At 45.1% G+C, this 19,329-nt stretch overlaps 1 protein-coding gene across 1 annotated transcript in view; it reads right to left on the reverse strand.

Annotated features, from left to right (window-relative positions):
* Far2 (fatty acyl-CoA reductase 2) overlaps positions 1–17,454 on the reverse strand; it is a 110,233-nt gene extending 92,779 nt beyond the window's left edge. The window contains exon 1 of the mRNA XM_038320849.1: positions 17,341–17,454. The gene's annotated coding sequence lies outside the window, so the exon portion shown is untranslated. The remainder of the gene's footprint in view (positions 1–17,340) is intronic.
* Positions 17,455–19,329: the final 1,875 nt, after the last annotated feature.

Below are 19,329 nucleotides of genomic sequence, written 5' to 3' on the forward strand. Positions count from 1 at the left end.
AATAGGTCAAAAAGTTATAATTAATATAAGCCTCTGTGTGGTTTTTTTTTTAGGACTGAACAACTATGGGACCAGGTGGGACAGAAACTTCCGTCTACACTGGGATGTATATAAAAGTTCTTCAAGGAGTGCAAGGCATGAGGGACAATTATGAAGCATAGGATTATGTGCTATGTGGCTCTTATCTGTGTGTAGAACACATATGCACACATGTGTACACACACACAACCTTCACCCACCCTCAGTATCACTTCCCGCTCACATCAGCAGCTCTCATATTAACAAGCTTTAATGCAGTTCATGTATACATCTTAGCTTTTCTCACAAGAACCCTGGGCAATAAAATGTGTGATTGCTATTTACCAATCACACGGAGGAATGAAGTCATTTCCTAGGACAAGGTCAGGGACTGTGATGACTGCCAACTTGACACTGTAGAATCACTTGGGAAAGCAGTCTCAATGAGTCGTTTTCTGTATCAGTACATTAAGTGATGTGGGAAGACCTGCCCACTGAGGGCAGTAACATTGCCTGGACAGGGGATCCTGGACTGTGTAAGAGTGGATAAAGTAAGCTGAGCACTAGCAGGCACGCATTAGCTCATTGCTTTCTGCTCTTGCCTTTGGATATAATACGACCAGTTCTCTCAATTCTACTGAAAGACACTGAAAGTCATCTGGTTACTTTCAATAATGAGAAAGCTCTGACTGGATGCTCATTGGCTTTCTGTTTCTCCTGTTTGACAACACCCAGGACACACTGCACAGTTGAGAATTCTCAACTCTTTTTTTTTTAAACGAGAGGGTCTCTTTCCAAGCTTTCCTGAAAATTACTATGTAATTACTATGTAAAGCAGGATAGCCTTAAACTCAGAGATTCTCCATCCTTGGCCTCCATGGTGCCAGGATTAAAAGTGTGTGCCACCATGCCCAGCTTTTTTCCTTCCTTCCTTCCTTCCTTCCTTCCTTCCTTCCTTCCTTCCTTCCTTCCTTCCTTGTTTCCTTCCTTTTCTTCCTTCCTTCTGCCTTTCTTTCTTTCTTTCTTTCTTTCTTTCTTTCTTTCTTTCTTTCTTTCTCTCTTTCTTTCTTTCTCTTCCTCTTCCTCCTTGCTTCCTTCCTTCCCCCCTTTCTTTTTTCTTTCTTTCTTCCTTTCTTTCTCTATTTCTCTCTTCCTCATTGCTTCCTTCCTTCCCCCTTTCTTTTTTCTTTCTTTCTTCCTCTATTTCTCTCTTCCTCCTTGCTTTTTTCCTTGCTTCTTTTCTTTCTTCCTTATTTCTTTCTTCCTTTCTTTTTCCCTCCTTTCTTGCTTCCTTCCTCTTTCTTACTCTCTTTATCTCTTCTTCTTTCTTTCCTTCTTTTTTTTTATCACATATTATAGTAGCAGAACTCTGACAATCTAAAAGCATGGGCTTGTCAAGGAGATGCTAACCTTAGAGCTGATTTTCTTCTTCCAAGTTCCACTAGTATGATTTTATCTACTACTAGTAGATTTTCAAAACTCTCAGTGATTGGTTAGAAGTGTCACCCCAACACCCTGGCAGCCCTATACTCAAAGAATCTGGAATGTGTGAGTTAAGGCTTCACCTCAGCCCCTGCCTGTCATTCATATATCTAAAAAGTCTAGAATGTTTGGGTGGAAAGTTCCATCTCAAGCCCCCTCCTCTGAAAGTTGCCTCAGTCCAGACTCTACCTCCAAGAAAGCCTGCCAAACAGTGACCCCCCTTCCCAGAGAGATTCAAGACCACTCCCACAGGGCATTTAAATTGCCCCCCTCAGAACAAATACATGGTTTTCTGGTCTTCCTTTCCCCCCTCTGTGGTTTTCTGGTTTTCCTTCCCCATCTACTCTCTGAGGGCCTAGAAGGCCACCCAAGAGCACTGGCATCCATTAAACCTGAGCTTTTTCTAATTCAGTTTGATTTGGTCTGATTTGGATTATTGTGTCAGTGGAGAGGCTTAATGGAATGAAAAAAAGTTTCACTTAGTAGTAAGAAGAAACCCATAGCTCTATTCATGAGAAGCTGGTTCATTAGAACTGAACATAGAGAAAGTTTACATGGATACAGTGAATATGATCATAGTACCCAAATACATTTGGTATATCTTGATAACTGAGGCATCCTTCATGCTAGATCTTTCAAGGTAGTTTTTGAGTTGGAAGTGTCTCTCTTATATAAAGTTGTGTCAACAATGGCTATATTCTAATAGTAATGTCTACCTTATAACTATACTTAAAATCTCATGGGTCTTAGTTCCCATGTGAACTAATATGGGATCTCTAGAGCTAATAGGAGATAGCTTTTGTAATACAATGACACATCCTTGGTAAATATTTTCTGATCATTAGGGGTGAGTTTGGCCAGCAGTCATTGATAGCCCCACCCCTTCTTGCCAGCTGTCATGGATAGCCCCACCCCTTCCTGCCTGTGTAATGTGCCACCAGGGTAATGAACCATAACCATCATGAGCTTGAAACCACGGCTGACTTAGAACAAATCAACAGTTAATGGGTTCAAGAGTGAAGCACACAGAAAATGGCATTGGCAATGTTTGGTGAATTCATCCTTGTAGTAATTGTTTCTGTCTTTTATACACTAGCACCAAGAAAGCAAAAAGGAACCAGGATACACTTCCTGCTCTGGTAATTAAATGAGTGGCCATAGATGCTGGCCCTTAGCAGCATCTGGAAACAGTTTTGTAAGAAAATGCAGAGGACTGTCTGTAATATTGAGTTGGAAGTGTCACCCAGTCCCTGGCCTGGAAATTGCCAAGCACTTGGTCTCCAACTCCCGGTTTGCCAAGTGCTGACCCCTCTCTGGGGAGGGTCAGGACCACTCCCACAGGGTATTTAGGCTTGTGCTTGCAAAAGTAACACGTGGTTTCCTGTTTTGCACATGCTCACCCTCTGTCTTCCCCTGGCCATGCTCCCGGCCACACCCAAGAGCGTGGCATTCATTAAACGTGGGCATTTTTGATTAAGTCTAATCTGGTTTGATTGGAGTTCTTTGCGCTGGCAGAGAGGCTAGGTTAGACTATATTCCAAACATCTTTGAGGTCCCACCGAGACAGGTCTGTTTTTTTTCCACGGGTGCCCCACCACTGTACTGGAATTCACTCATCCTCTGTGCTTTCTGCCAGACTTGGTTTCAGATTCGGTGAGTTCCCCTTCCTTTGCTCTATGCTGATAGGGTCCTGGGGTGACCCATTCGTTTTTTGGGCTTTTGTTGAAGCCACGGACTGTGCCAGGAGCCTGATCCACATGGCAAAAGCCAGGCTTTCACTGAGATGGGACTTGGGTGTGGGGAGACATCCCCCATTCATTTCTCATGCACCCCCGTTTTGACTCAAGGGCTCTGTTCGATGGACACATCGCAACAGACTTGAGTCCCATTGGGCATAGACTTTTAAAATGGGTCCTTACAATTCCAAGCTGATTAGTCAAACGCCTTGAGCAGCCTTTTACAAAAAAATCCTTTTAAATTGGGGCTATCTAAGGCTCCATAACCCACAGTTTCTGGATGTGTGCCCCCCTCCCTGCCTCCCCGTCTCCACTGACTTATAGCCCTTGGTTTGTCCCGCCCCCGCCTCCTCTTCTCCGCTGAGTCACAGCTGGAGGTTTGTCCCATTCCCGCGTTGGCCTCTCCTCTCTGTAGCCCTTGGGGCTCCAAAGCCGTGCCCAGAGGCCTGGCCGGCTCACGTCCTGTTCCAGATTTGGGGACCTAAACCCTACTCCCTTTCCGTTTGGAAAGGTGCTTGCCTATCAGCTGTTTGCCTTGCTTCACTGGCTCCCGCTGCCTACACCAGGATCACTCTGGTCTTCTTTCCCTCCGCCATGTTTACTATTTCTCTCACTCTGGGATTTAGAAAAACCTGTTTCTCCTCTGTCCTTCCAACTCTTCCTGGCTCCTGCCTCCTACGCTGCGATCACTCTGACCCCCACCCCCCCCCCCCAATCTGTTTGACTCTCTACAACAGATCCGTTTCCCCCACTGTCCTTCCACTTTAAAACTGTATGGATGTTTCGTCCTTATGTTTCTGTTCCGTCTTGCGGCATCTGCTAGTCTGGTCCTTAATGGGATCACCTCTGTGCTTTTCTGGCTTTTGCTGCCTGCCTACACTGAAATTTTGGGTTGGTCAGCTGATAATGCGGCCACAGTAAGTCTGTGTAACTTTATAAATGTTTCTGTGTGCAAGTGTGCTCATTTTAAGATTCTTTAATTCATTAAAATAATCTTTTTAATCTTCTTACATTTACTAGCATTAGTAAACTGTGACTAATTGGATAAAACGTATGTCTAAATTTAGCTTATATGCCCAGTTTAAATAGCAGGTAATGGTACTAGTTCTCAGTGCCTTTACAGATCTGAGGGCATGGCATTTTAACAACAAGAGCTTCTAACACAGACCTGCAGCTTCTGCAACACCCTTTAACTCCTCCAAGAAGACAGAAGACCTTCTGCCTCCAGGGCTTGCCTCTGGGTTTGGCAGAGCAACCCACACAGCAAAGGCGACCTTCTAGCTGTTCAGCTTCCTGGATGCCTTTTGGAGAATTGATCTCCTAGTTCTGTAGACTAAATCTTCCCCCTGACAGGAAAAATCTTTGGGCCTCTCATACTCAGCAGCTAACGGCAAGCACAGCTTCCAAGACTGGTGATCTCCAAGGACCAAGAAGAGGATTTGGGATTGCCTGAATTGCTAAAACGCTGTCTCGTTTTTTGCTCATTTATCCCTCCCAGATCTGTCTAATGGCATTTGACAGTTTAAGGTACTGTTAACTTATTACTTCATCCATGATATTTAATGAAATTTTCTGCTAAAATACAGACAGGTGTGCCTAACAGGTTTCAGGTGTATCTTAAAGAATCCATGGTTCCTTATTCCTTTAATTGTCTTAATCTAAAGCAATCGCCTTTTGCTATAACACCAAGATGTAAATCTGTTCCAGTTCTCTTACAGGTTCCTGGAAAAGTTCTACTGCTCTATCAAAAATCAGGTCTAGTAAAAAAAAAAAAAAACTAACAGTCTCCAGAGCCTTTTGCTAACCCCAGCCAGTTTCCAGCATATTTTACAGGTCACTCCTGCTGCCTGGGCCAAGACCAACCCACAAAGCGCTCCCCAGACAATGCCAAAGACATGCACCAGCTCCTAGGACTTCATCATTGATACCAGCTCGTCTGGATCAAGGATACCTACCAACTAAAATCTGTTTTTATCTGCTATTGTGTCCCATTCCATGGCTAGCCCCATTTCATAGGGCCAATAATGACAATATTTTTTTCCTCCTAGCCACCTGTCTTCTCATCTCCCTCCAAAAACAGCTGCCTGAGGACTCCAGGATGACAGCAAACCGAGGTGCTGCCCCAACCACACCTCTCACTGAGGTGAACACACCAACTCCCAGGTCTCCCCTCTCCCACATTGCCCCATGCTTGCAGGAAGTGGCCAGATTTGAGTCAATGCCCCTATATCCAAGGACTCTGGGATGTTTGGTCAAAAGTGAGACCCCAGTCCTCTAACACCCCTAAATCCAAAGAGTCTGGAATATAATATTGAGTTAGAAGTGTCACCCCAGCCCCTGGCCTGGCAATTACCAAGAACTTGGACTCCAATTCCCAGCCTGCCAAGCATTGACCCCTCCCTGGAGAGGGTCAGAACCACTCCCACAGGGTATGTAGGCTCTCACTGGAAAAAGGAACATGTGGTGGTTTCCGGTTTTGCGTGTGCTCTCCCTTTGTCTTCCACTGCTATGCTCCCAGCCACCTAAGAGCATGGCATTCATTAAACATGGACATTTTTGATTTGGTCTAATCTGGTTTGATTGGAGTTCTTTGTGCTGGCGGTGAGGCTCAGTTAGGAAATATTCCTAAACTGCTTTTTACCGTGGGAGAAGCACACTTAAATCTTTTCTGTTACTTCCCCATCAATAGTTAGGGATCAGTTCACGCTGACTTCTGCCTTCTTCACACTATCCACACTTGGTGGTGGTCATGCTGCTCGACCACGCTTCCTCCATAGCTTCTGTCTGCAGCATTCTCTAGCTGCTGTCTGAGCCTGGAGTCCTCTCCATCCTCTCTCATTCTTCCCTTTTGAGCCTCTACTCAAGACCACTTATAAATTCCTGCCTCCTCTCCCTTGCTGAGGTGTCGGGGCACAAACAGATGTGAACCCCGTTCCACCTTCTCTGGAGGTTAGAGAGTTTGAGCTTATTTTTGCTCTCTCAAAGTTGCTAACAACAGGCGCCTACAAAGGAGAGCTTCTGGCCTAGGGTGTGGTTAATTAGCATTTTGAGTGTTGAAGTAGGTCTGCTCCACCAGGGCCAAAGGTCAGAGAATTCCAGTCTATTCCTTGTACTATGCTAATGAAGTCTGTGGTTTTCCCCCCTTTCCTTCGAGTGAAGTATATAAGCCTGTGATGATTTTGGTGTAAATGTCCCTTTGTAGGAAAAAACAAGGCATATCTAAGACGGAGGCTTTGGAAACCAGAAACTGGCTGTAGGAATCATCAATGAAGGCAAACATAGCTATTCTCTATGGATTTACTGCCTTACTGATGTGGGAACCCCCACTGTGTGCTGTCATTACCATTAATGAATAAAGAAACTGCCTTAGCCTAGTTGATAGGGCAGAACTTAGGTAGGCAGAGAAGTCAGAACTCAATGCTGGGAGAAAGAAGGGCAGAGCCAGACAGACACCATGGAGTCCCCAGAGTCAGACATGCTGAATCTTTGCCGGTAAGCCACTGGCACATGGTGATACACAGATTACTAGAAATGGGTTAAATTAAGATGTAAGAGTTAGCCAATAAGAAGTTAGAGCTAATGGGCCAAACAGTGTTTTAATTAATACAATTTCTGTGTGATTATTTTGATTCTGGGTAGCTGGGACAAACAAGTGGCCTCTCCTGAAACAATTGGCGTACCAATGTGGATAACCATATCCACATAAAAACCCGAGAAAGCTTAAAAATTAACTCTAGACACAAAAGAACAGAGTGAAGCATGGTTTGCTAGCGGCATTTTCTTGGATGGGCTTGGTTTGCTAGAAGCAAGCAGAGGCATGGCTCCTTTAAGAGAGGTTTTCCTGATTCAGTCATAGCAGGAAAAAAGCCTTGGCCTTTTAAAATGCAAGGCTTTGGCTGTGTAAATCACAGCACGGGGAAGGAAGAGAGCAACACAGACAATTGTTGACTGTACTTCATGAACTAGGTGGGATATACTTCAAGCCAGCGGACTGCCTCTAATAATGAGAAAATATTCCCGTGGCATTGTATGGCCAGCTCACATCTGTTCACTCAAAGCTCCTGAAGCAGTTGTGCCCTAGCTTGTAGGGGAAGACTCCTAAGGACTCTACTATACCAGCTCTCAGAGATAGATGCCCATATAGGAAAGGATTGTTAAGGTTTTGTTTCGTCTCTAGAGAGTTAGACGGCTGCCTTCAGATGATAGGGTTGCCTTTGTCCTCTCATTGGGCAGCTTCTGCATGCTCACCTTCTGCCAATACTAAAAGACACCATTCCAGAAGTTCTGTGACTTCCCCACATGGGCATTAACTTTGCCTTTCCTCTCTGACTTTTCCTATCACTATTAGCAGAAAATTGCTTATAGATACAGAGGGTTCCTGTGCTTATCTTTAAAGGCAGATATGAAGGGGAAGTTGGAGAATCAAGGTATTTGCCAGTCAGGTTTGGAGAAAAAGGAGGCTGGGGAAGAATTGATAAGAGGACAAAGCCCAGGCGAATTAACCACCAGAACCTGCTCTGAGTAGAGGAGACTCCTTCCCAGTGGAATTAACCACCAGAGCCTGCTCTGGGTAGAGAAGACTCCTTCCCAGTGGAATTTTTCATATTGCTTTTTAGCTCACTTTCTATCAAGTACTCTTGTTGATTTGTAAACAAAGTCTCAGGGATCCCAAGGCTGGGCTCCAGCTAAGCAGGCAGCCAGTAATGACCTTGAACTCCCGATCCTGCCTCCATCTCCCCCTCTACAGTTTGTGCAACACTAGGCTTCAAAGCCAGGACTCCATGCATGCTAGGTGGGAGGATGAAGAAGAGCAGGTAAAGTTTGACCAGTATTCCATGTTTTTAGACCAAAGACTAACAAGGCTCGAAATGAGAGGACACTAAAGCCCGAAAGCAGGTGCTATGTCCAGTTTATCATGAGTGCAGAGCTAAGCAACTCGTCTGAGTCATGGTAAATATTCAGCGAATATTACTAAAGAATAAATTGCTGAATGGGACGGAGTGCTCCCGTCCTCTGTAGTCACATGTTTTCTGTTGTAGTCCACATGCACACATTAAATAGACAGACATTTCTTTTCTATAAGACAAGAGCATTGAACCAAACGTAAGATATGGCCCTCAACCTATCTACAGCTTGAGTTGTGAATATTATTAACTAAGACGAGCCTTGTGCAGTGAGCACTGGGTATTGTAGGTGAGAGGGTGTGATACCGGGTAATAAGGGTTCATGGAAATTCAATTTATACAAAATATAGTTGTTCCATCCTAAGAGAAATGGAGACCTAAATTTACCCAAACACAATCCTGTGAGATCTTAAAGACACCCAGTAGCTTGAATAGCTGCTGCTGGGGCAGGACTGGGCCAGATCAAAATAGCAGATGAGAAAAAATGGAAGAGGCGGTGGCATAACTCCACTAAGGAGAGAGTTTTGGCAAGAACAAGTTGCTGGTAAAACAACCAAAATGCTCATTTTGGTGGAGGGAAATGAACACCTTCAAACCACCAGAGATTCCCGTAGGTTTTCTTGACTATATTGTCATGCGTTGCTGGCATAAGTGCATAAGTAGTTTTAAGTGTATTGGAGCCAGACATGATTTAATGGTCTTCCTAATTTCCAGGCATCCTGACCTCAATACAACTGAGTTTGTGCTGACTTTTGTGGAACGTGTCCTCTCGGTGACCTGTGATGAACCATGCACCATTAAGAAAGACGACCTACAATGCAGGGCATTTCCAGTGTCTGGTCCCTTGGCTCTCAGAGTAGTGTTGCCACCTGCGGTCACCCTGTTTTCTCCAGCAAAGTTGCTGGCCTAACAGTGGTTCTACTGAGGATAAGGAGATCATGTTAGTATTTCATAACAAACCCCCAGCAATTCCTTGCCTACCCTTCCCATGTTCAGGATGCTGTTCTGCTATGTAGGGATCGTCTCCAGAGAAGTCTGGAAAGTCAAAATGTAAAAACAAAACAGTATTCTTGGTGAGGGATGAGGACTGCATTTATCTGTGGGTATGAGGACAAATATTTAGAATGTAGTTAGGGATTATGCTGGTTTAGTAAAGTAGTGCTTGTGGATTCCCCTCTGAGATTCATGACGTCGCCAGGACTGGGTAGCTGGCTAGGTTTCCGGTACAAAGCGTGATTTTCCTCTTGGTGAGCAAGTCTTATCCAACTAGAGAGATAGTGGTTTCCACTAATTTGCCACTACTACACCAGTAGGGTTAGTGTGCCATGCTAGTCATTGATATGGGTCCTAGGCACCACAGATGGGTAACGATGTGGGCTGTTTCCCTCCTTTGGAAGCTTGCATGGTGTCTTCTGGTACCACATCAGCTGGTTCTCAGAGAGGAGGCTTTCAGGTCAGATCCAGCTCACTGAGATTGTGTCTCCTAGGAACATCAGAAGCTTACAGTCGTAAACTCTCACCAACATGACTCTACCCTCTACACATGAGCTGGGCAATTAGTACACCTGTAGGTATGCTCACATGAACAGCAGTAGCTCATGACGCCTCAAAATAACCACAGGCAAGCAAGCAATGCTGAGGGTGGGAGAACCACTCTTCCCCAGGGAAGTTCACAAGGACTGGTTACACAATACCAAATGGTCAACCCTGTAAACATACATACAAGTAACATTATGTAGACTGAGCAGATTGTATTTATATATTTAGGTGTGTGTGGGGGGGCATATGCATGTTTGTCTGTGTGTAGTATTGTATGTATACATAACAACAGTTAATGAAAAAAGAGGCCATAAATTTGAAAGATAACAAGGAGTGGTATGTGGGAGGGTTTACAAGGAGGAAATGGAAGGAGGAAATGACTTCTCAAAATTATTATAGTAATAGATAAAATGTAAAACAATTTATATGATACATATGTAAAATATAATCTCAAAAGTGAAACATTAAAATAATAGCATAATAAAACTTGTTTCTGAAACAACAACAACAGAAAAAAAAATTAAACAGTATTAAGCCCAAAAGTCATAAGGGACACATTGTATCAACTGCAGCTTGAAAATGCTTTTGTTCTATTCAGAAGTTAAGGGTGCCACATCCAATAAAACTCCCTAACCCTCAATTGAAATTGCACCCCTATGAACCCCTGTGACTCTCCATGCTGATAATTAGGGCAAGACTAGTCTGTTCATTATTTACTTAGTTACACTGTTGACTACACAAAGAAATATGTTGCGGCCTTTGCTCTGGGTCAGGTTCAGACTTAGAACCATCCTGGCAGGGATGCGGATGTCCTGAAAGACCCTGGTGCCCCACCCCTTGGCCATCAGACCATTCAAACAATGGTCTCCATGAAACTGGAATTTCCCTAGGAATCTCATGCTGGGTGAAGGAAAAGGCTGAAGCCTGGTGCCAGCCAGAAGAGGAACTTGCCTCCCAAGGAAAGACTTCACACAGTTCTTACAACTTGTCTGACTGTCACCTTACAGGAGACACTGGAGCTGGGACAGTGAGGACGGGTGGGACCACACCTTGTTGGAGCCTTCTAAGCTATGCTTCCTTTCTTCCATTTTAAACCTAAACGTCAAGCCAGAGACTTGGGGACATTTCTTGACCTCTCTCTTCTCTGCTTTTCCTTCACTATGGTCTCTTTGGTGGGCATATTGAAGACGGTTGGCCAAGCATCCCCGAGGGCCTGTGCTCTCACCCTCTGAAGGTCAACAACTCCAGGAACAGAGTGAAGTGGGGGCAAGTATGTGGAGACGACCTCATCTGAAATCTACTCTAACTTCATGTCATTTACCCGTGCCACAGAATGGTCTTGATGATTTAACTGCCAAAAAAAGTATAAGAACCATTTCTGGTTTGTAAAACATACAGAGTAAGGAACCAAATGTGCTCCCCAAACTGTTGTTAGCTTAGTCCTTGAGTTCTGAGCAGATGATCGGGAGGGTCCAGAGCTGCATGGACCTCTTTTGAGAACTGTCACTACCACAATGTTCTGCAGTCACAGGCTACACTCCCGCTTGCAGCCCATCACCAGCATGTTATGGATAATAGGAAAAGGGAGGGAAAAGACTCAAAAACCATCACTTAAATGCCCCCACCACATCAATCTGGTAGATTTACATCTCAGATGAGGCCCAGAAGATGAAAACATGAACGCGAGAAACAAAAGACCCTGCACCATCCTTAAGTCCCTCACCTATAAACGTCAGCAGACCGAATGAACTCCAGTAAGCTCTGACAGAGCCTCACCAGGAAAGCAGATGCTGAAAGCAAACACTGGAAGAAAACAGTTTCCTTCTAATCAGACTCCAGGTTCTGATTATCCATGTGCAAAGTATTTTCACATCGTTTTAACAGAGGATCCAGTGTCTTTGCCCAAGGAAGACGCATTAAAGAGTGGAGAGCATCTAACAGTTAACAGAAAGTGGTGGATGTTAAAGACTAATCTGTTAATATAGGACAGAGCTTCCCACAGGATTTCCCACACAGTGATTTCTCGGATGCTGACTCTGTTAGATGTTCTACCAGAAGCATTTGAAGGTCATAGGTTTAGGAAATATCACAGGAGACCTGCTTCACCTTTGATGATTTTCAATCTTCATTAGGATATTGTGGGCTCTGAGAAATCTTGTAGCAAAACCACTTAAGTGGGTTAAATCAAGTATCTTTTTAGAGTTATCTCACCAGAAAGCCCCCCCCCCCTTTCTCCCACTCAACTGCTAATGTTCCAAGAAACTGTTGTCCCACAGATAGCAGTCTGGGGAGTACTTCTGTTGAGAGGAAGGAGAGAAGGGTTTTAAGTGAGGGAGTGAACTGTGTTTTAGAACAAACCCTTTGATGAAGCTCAGTTCTCTCTTCCCTACTTTTTGCCATTTTAGGAAATTATAACACATCCCATCTAAGCTCAAGCCAGAAAAACAGGAGCTATATCTGTCATGGTGATAACCTTTAAAAATTGTAGCGTGCAAGTGTGGGTTTAGAAATAATTTAAACAGCAGAAGAGCCTGAAATGCAAACTTTCCCCCTTTCTTTCTTAGACCCTTATCTGCCCAGCCAGTACCCTTTTTCAGAGAGCTGGCATCATTGGTTCTTTGGTTCTGTTTTGTTTTCTCTTCTTGTAGGCACTGGAAATGCAGTGGCAGCAAACCCACTGCTTTGAATTGAAGCACTCAGCAGGACTGGAAATAAGATTCAGTAGAGGAGCAGGCACTGCTGTTGCTGAGTTTGATTCTCAGCCCCCATACAGGGCAACTCACAACCACCAGATCTAGGGCGTTTCTGATGCTTCTGGCTTCCACTGGCACTCATATACATACCTGAACATGCATAGATACACACACACACACACACACACACACACACACACACACACACAAAACATTAAAAATAAAAATACGTAAATGAAATCTTTAACACATATGGAAGAGTTAATGTCAAATTTCTACCCTTATTCCCCACTCCCCCGCCATCTAGTCCTGCAAATGGAGCTTGAGGCTCAAGTTCTTGCTCTCTCTGCCCCTCCCTCACAGCACTCTTGCCCTGAACAGTCCTTGATTCGAATCCTTCATTCCTCCAGGTACTTCTCCTTATCGACTTTGTGTAGATTTCCTTTCTTAAGCAGAGTCTGTGGCTGGAAAGCTTTCAGTGGTCCCCACCAAACCATTCTCAAAGCTTCAGAAAGCTCTGTGGAAGAAATTTTAAAAGTCCCACATCAGAGACAAGTTGTCTAGGGAGGAGTTTCCTCAGTTCCTCCCTAGCAGACAGGACAGTTACAGTGGGCAACTTGGGGAGGACAAAACCGGCTTGAACTGGTGGCCAGCTCTTAGATAATCAAATGATCCAGCAGACACAACTGAAGAAACACAATGGAGTACTATACAACAGTAAAAAATAATGATATCTTGAAATTTGCAGGCAAACGGATGGATCTAGAAAACATCATATTGAGTGAGGTAACCCAGACCCAGAAAGACAAATATAATCTGTACTCACTCATAAGTGGCTTTTAGACATAAAGCAAAGAAAAAGCAGCCTACAGTTCACAACCCCAGAGAACCTAGACAACAAAGAGGACCCTATGAGAGACAGACATGGATCTACAAAAGGAAGGAGAAAAAGACAAGATCTCCTGAGTAAATTGGGAGTGTGGGGGTCACGAGAGAGGGTAGAAGGGGAAGGGGGGAAGAAGAAAGGGGAGTGGAGAAAAATGTATAGCTCAATAAAAAATAAAAAAATAAAGAAAATGTTACCAGTGACTCACTGTTCAGTCTCTGCTCTGTCTGAGAATGGTTCAAGTATTAGTTCATCTTTGCAAGTGTGTTCCAAGAAGTTACCCTTACATTCAGCTGCCAATTCCAGTTTTGCACATATAATATTTAGTTAATATTTAAAATATCAAGCCCTACTACTCAGCCACTTTTCGTTTGATTCTCTTATTACTAAAATATAAGAGGTCTAAAGCTTGCAAAATCCCCTAAAGGAGCTTGATCAATATTCCTACTTATAAAAAATGTAGTGAACAGGTTCCCATTCATACTGTATTTATTAACATGTGGTTAATAAAGGCTCAAGGTTGATGGGCCCGTCTGCAACTATTATCTCTCTCCCTTTCAATCAAGGCAGGTTCTTAGCCCGCCAGGTTGGCCTAGAACTTTTTGTGTGGCTGAGGATTAACTTTAAACTGCTGCCTCCACCTCCTGAGTGCTGGGGTGACTGGCATGTGCCACCATGCATGGCTTAATTATCTCTCTCTTTTTTTTTGCCCAGAGATAATACAAGTACCTTTAAGATAAATAGTTTGTCATGCTCATGCCAGTAAAAAAAAAAAATGACATAAAAGAGAAGCTTAATGACGTAATCAAAGGCACCCAAGGACGCAGTTAAATTCTAAGTCTGTGGTGAGGAATGTTAAACCTGAGAACTGTGAGGAGAAAGACCAGTTCCACAATGACCCAGCTGAAGCAAGCTTTATTTAGTACTGGCCAGAAAGGTCTATACCTGGGATTCCTAAAGAAATAGCCCCAAATTTAGGTCAGTCAGGCACTCATAAAGGTGAACCCCCACTTTTTACTTCCTGCCTTCGTCCAATGGGGAAGGGGTTAGCATACACCTTGACATACTTCCTGTCTACACATTTTCTACCTAAGCGTGGTCAAGCACTTCCTATGCAGTTGGGGCAGACAACCTTGGTACTGAAGTGAAAACACATGACTTGTGATTTCACAAGCACCATAGATCCCAAGGTCCGTCCCAGAACGTTTCCTGTCCTTGGGCAGTGGGGCCTACGAGTTAACGTTAGCCCTTACAGGACACTCACTTGAATTAGGGTTGCCGTGTGAAGACATCATACCCAGTGAGCTCTAGAAAGGGGCTGTTGATCAGGGTACAATGAAACCAGTGCAAAATGAAGACAGGAAGCCTCTTGTTAAGACAGTGACAGTTCCAGGTTAAGCCAAGTAGCCTTCTAGATGTGGGGCACAGCTCAACTCTTGAGTCTGGTCCCATGAAGAGTGTCTGGATATACATAATATGGATGTTTGGGCTTCACCTTTTCTTACCTTGGGCTGTGACCTTCTAAAAGTGTGTTTGGTTTGTATTTATATAACGTTTTATTAGATACCCAGAGTGGTCTGTGAACAAAACAAAAGTTGAAGACTGTCCTTGCCACTAGTGAATGTTCCCACAGAGCCTGCAGCATCGACGTGCTGGCTGGCAGGCTCTGGTGTGATCCTCTGAGAGGGCACTTGTGAAACCCTTTGGAGCTGGAGACGGAGTTCAGCTGGAAGAGGGCCTGCCTAGCACACGGATGCCCTGAATTCACCCCTAGCACTGCATAAGCTGGGCGTGTGTTACATGCCTATAATTTCAACACTCTGGATGTAGAAGCGAGAAGGTTACATATTCAAAGTCATTTTCAGCTACAGAGCAAGTTCAGTGCCAGCCTGGGCTACACAAGACCCTGCCAAAAATGAAGGAAGGAATGAATAAATTGAAACAATGAATTCTTATGACTGACCAAATGCTGCCAGAAAGAAGTGCAATATGTATCTTCAAGAGAAGCAAAATGATGATTTTGATCAGGGTACCTGTATTCTTTTTTTAACACTTTAATTTTATTAATTTAATTTTACTTATATTGTACTATAAGTAGTCGGCCTGCATGCATATATATGTGCTGCAATGATGGTCAGGAGTTCAGATAGGCCAGAAGAGGGCGTCTGATACCCCACAACTGGAGTTATAGATGGTTGTCAGCTACCATGTGCATGCTGAGAACTGCAAGTTCAGGTCCTTTGCAAGAGCAGTGTGGTGATTTGGGTAAGAATGGCTGCCATAGACTCGTATTTGAATGCTTAGGTAGTGGCATCAGGAGGTGCAGTCTTGCTGGAGGAAGTGTGTCACCAATTGTGGGCTTTGGGGTTTCAAATGCTCAAGCCAAGCCAGTGTCACTCTTTCTGTTGCCCACTGATCCAGATGTGGAACTCTTGGCTGCCTCTCCAACACCATGTCTGACTGCACGCTGCCCTGCTTTCTGCCTTGACGACAATGGGCTAAACCTCCGAACTTGTAAACCAGCCTCAATGAAATGTTTTCCTTTCATAAGAATTGGTATGGTCATGGTGTCTCTTCACAGCAATAGAAACCCTGACTAGGACATGCAGCAAGTTCTCTTAAACCGCTTGACCATCTCTGCAGTCCCCAAGAAGTCTATATTCTTGATAAACCTCAAAGAGATGCCCACAGGTGAGCTATGGACTTCTCAGCCCTCCGAAACAGTCTCTCTTCAACAGCTGTGTCACATTTTGGTTCCTTGGGGGAGTTTATCATCTCTTACCCTCCCCTATCCTGTTGATACTGACCAGTTCACGGTGAGCTGCCTCTATCTACCTGATAGACTATTACAGCCCAACGTTATCATTTGAGCGAGGAGGGAATCTCTCAAGACAGGCATGGAAGAGGCCCTTAGAAATTAAGCAAATAAAGGGAGGGTAAAGTAAAGACACGGGCTCTCAGAAAAAAGATGAATGAAATCACTGTCCTTGAAGTATGGTGAGGAGAAACCTCTTGGCCATCTCTAGACAGCCCAGCACCCTCAGATGTGAAGTTTGCCGAGATTGACACCTGTACAAATTGTTAGTTGCCTTAAATTTTATCTAATTTCTTTGCCCTACTTTATGCCTTAGAGGAACTGTGGCCCCACGTCAAATATCCAGCTCAAATAAATAGAGATGCAGAGACAAGTTGTGGAACTGCAGGCTGAGTCTCACATTTCCATTTCAATGTCAAACTCCGGGTGTAGCCTTAAGCAAGCAGAAACACACAATTCTCTCGAGTTCCCTGCTCCCTTGCTCACACACAGTGGAGCACTCAACAAGATTTAAAGGGTAGCCAGAGTCTCGCAGATAAAGAGATAATCATGGTCTCAACACTTGGTAAATAATGTATGAAGGACAAGAAATGGTCATAATCTTACGCTGTAAGGAGACAGGAAGGAGACCGGGGTCAGGAACCTGGCAGTTCTGTAGAAGGCATTCCTAGGTTGGGCTTGAATTTTCCCACTGCAATTGCCTGGAGGTGCTGTTACCCACTGGAGCCTTCCTTAAGCTACCTGTCCTAGCTGAAGGCCCTGGCATCTGCCCCTTGTTCTCTTCATGATGCCCAAGTCACCCCAAGGAAATGAGAAACTTCTGACAGGGTACAAACCCTCCTTGGCCACCCAAGCCCTTTTCCAGCCTGGAGTGCTTGACCCTGAAGAGACTCTGAGTAGGAGGGGTCTCAGTGTTTACAGACTTGGGTGGGGCAAGTGAGGCACAAAAAGGGACCATAGCACACGTGGCCTGGAAATCCAACAGTACCTGGACCAGAAAGACTTGGGTGGGACCAGTCAGATACCTCTGTCCCTTGGAGAGGACCCCATGTTCACCTTGATCAGCCCTTCCCAGTTTCTCCACTGTTGGCCCGTCTCACCTAGGAGGACTCAGAGATGCCCTGCGGCCTACAGGACCAGGAAGGATGGTGAGCGGCCAGGAATCCGGCAGGGCCACCGCTTCTCGGTTGGCTCCCGCCTACTGTGCAGCCACAGTCCTCAAGTTCCCCAGCCCAGCCTCCTAGCCTCCCCGCCCGCGTCTGGGTACCTGCTGCTTCAGTGACGGTGGCTGGCCGGCCGGCTGGCGGTCAGGGTCCTCCCAGGGATGCTGGAGGCTCTCAAGCTGTTCTGAACCGCGCCGCTGCTCTCGGGGCTCCCAAACGTGACTCTATATATCCGGCTCAGAGACTGGGTGTGGGGCGGGAGGAGCGCACCCTCCCTCCGACCTTCCTGGTCGCCGCTGGGCGCCCAGCCGCGGCCTCTGCCCAGGGCGGGAGCAGTGCAGGGGCCTCGGGCGCGCAGGCCCCGAAGATGGCATCGCCTGGGCTTCGGGTGGTTCCCCCTTGGTTGCATCGTTGGGTGAGGGGAAAGTTAGCTGGGAGGGCGCCCCTGTCTGGAAAAGCTGAGGAAGGAGGGAGGGGAAAGCGAGAGAAGGAGTCTGATTTGATTCATTGCAGGAACAATCACTCCCCGTTGCACTGGCAAAATGCGCTCCGGATCCCATTTATCTGGCTCTTCAGCACCGCACTCCAGGTGGATGGAGGCTATGGAGAAGCGCTGCAGGGCTCTGCCAGCTCAGGGGCTTTTAAAACAGCCTGGGGGCTGTAGTTGCGCGGGGAGGGGGGCGGAGGTTGGGTGAACAGGGAGGGCTGGGGCTTGGTTTCCTTCTCCCGGGGTCGGGTCTGGAAAGCAAGAAACCGTGATCTTCACGTTAGCAATCCGGTGGGCAGGGATCAGGGATGCCAGGCTGTGGGAGAAGCAGGCAGAGACAATCTCTGGCATTTCCCCAGAAAATGTTTTCTTCCTCCTCTTGGTAGCTTTAATTTTTTTATTTATTATTTATATTTAGTTATTGATAAATCTTAGACAGAAACCCCACAGCTGCCCAGGAAGTCGGAGAATGATGGACAGGCAGGAAACAGAATTCCCTCCCAACCAGGGAGAGAGGAAAAACGGCCAACGCCCACCTCAGTTCTCTGCACAATGTGGAAAGTAGTCTTCCAAATTTATAGCCAGTTAAGAAAAACCAGGAAAGAATACGGCCCCAAAGTTACACTCGTTCTCATTGTGAAGCATAGCAAGCAATTAAAGACACCAATTTTGAATCATGGAAAGTCGAAATCAATGAACTGAGGCAACTTCATCCATCAAAAAATTCACTCTTGAATTCTCTGCTTCTGAACTGTTCAGTGTGTTAAGAGAAGTCTGGTTTTGCACAGGTGACTGTGTGAAAGCAAGAGAAAGAAATGGGTAGGATCAGACAGACAAACTCACAGTTACACACACACCTCTTAAAAAAAGATCTGAATGTGTCCTCAGACCCAAATCCTGTGACTGTACTTTAAAATGGTGCAGGTAAAGGATGGCAACAATGTTTGTAAATCTCTCACCTGCAATCCCCAGCTCCTTAGTATTCTGGGCCAGGAGGGTGGCAAGTTCAAGGCCTGCCTGGGCCACCTGAGGAGTTCATGGACAGCCTAGCTAATAATGTGAAGATCCTGTCTCAAAAAGTAAAAAAACAGGCTGAGAATGTAGCTCAGGCTCTTGCCTACCACAGATGAGGCCCTAGGTTCAGCTCAGAAGTGTTACAAAAATAAATACAAAATGCAGAAATCTCTAGTCACATAGATAACACAAGGGGAAGTGTCACAACTCTTTGGACAGCAACTTAGTGACACATTTCTTTTTTTTCTAGACCCTGTGATAAAGGATTTCTATTTATTAAGGGCATATCCAAAAGACTGCACAAAACGAGAAATGTGTAGAGAGTTAATAACACATTACAATTATTTGTAAGGTAGAAAATAAAAAGGCCCACTTTCTGAGAGAGAGAGCTCACAGGTGAATGCAACATTACTGGAAAATATAAACCATAATTTAAATATCATTGTGTGAATGGTATTCATCTATGTGGTGGGTTAGTCTGCAAGGGAGCAGGATTGCAAAGGATGCTAATTGGGCAGCTTGCCCGCAGACTCTATCAGCGCAGGCTTTGCAGGCTTGCAGCTAAGGTCTCTGCAGGGCAGATTCCTGATGG

The sequence above is a fragment of the Arvicola amphibius genome, chromosome 2 (assembly GCF_903992535.2).
Source record: "Arvicola amphibius chromosome 2, mArvAmp1.2, whole genome shotgun sequence".
NCBI classification, from domain to species: Eukaryota; Metazoa; Chordata; class Mammalia; order Rodentia; family Cricetidae; genus Arvicola; species Arvicola amphibius.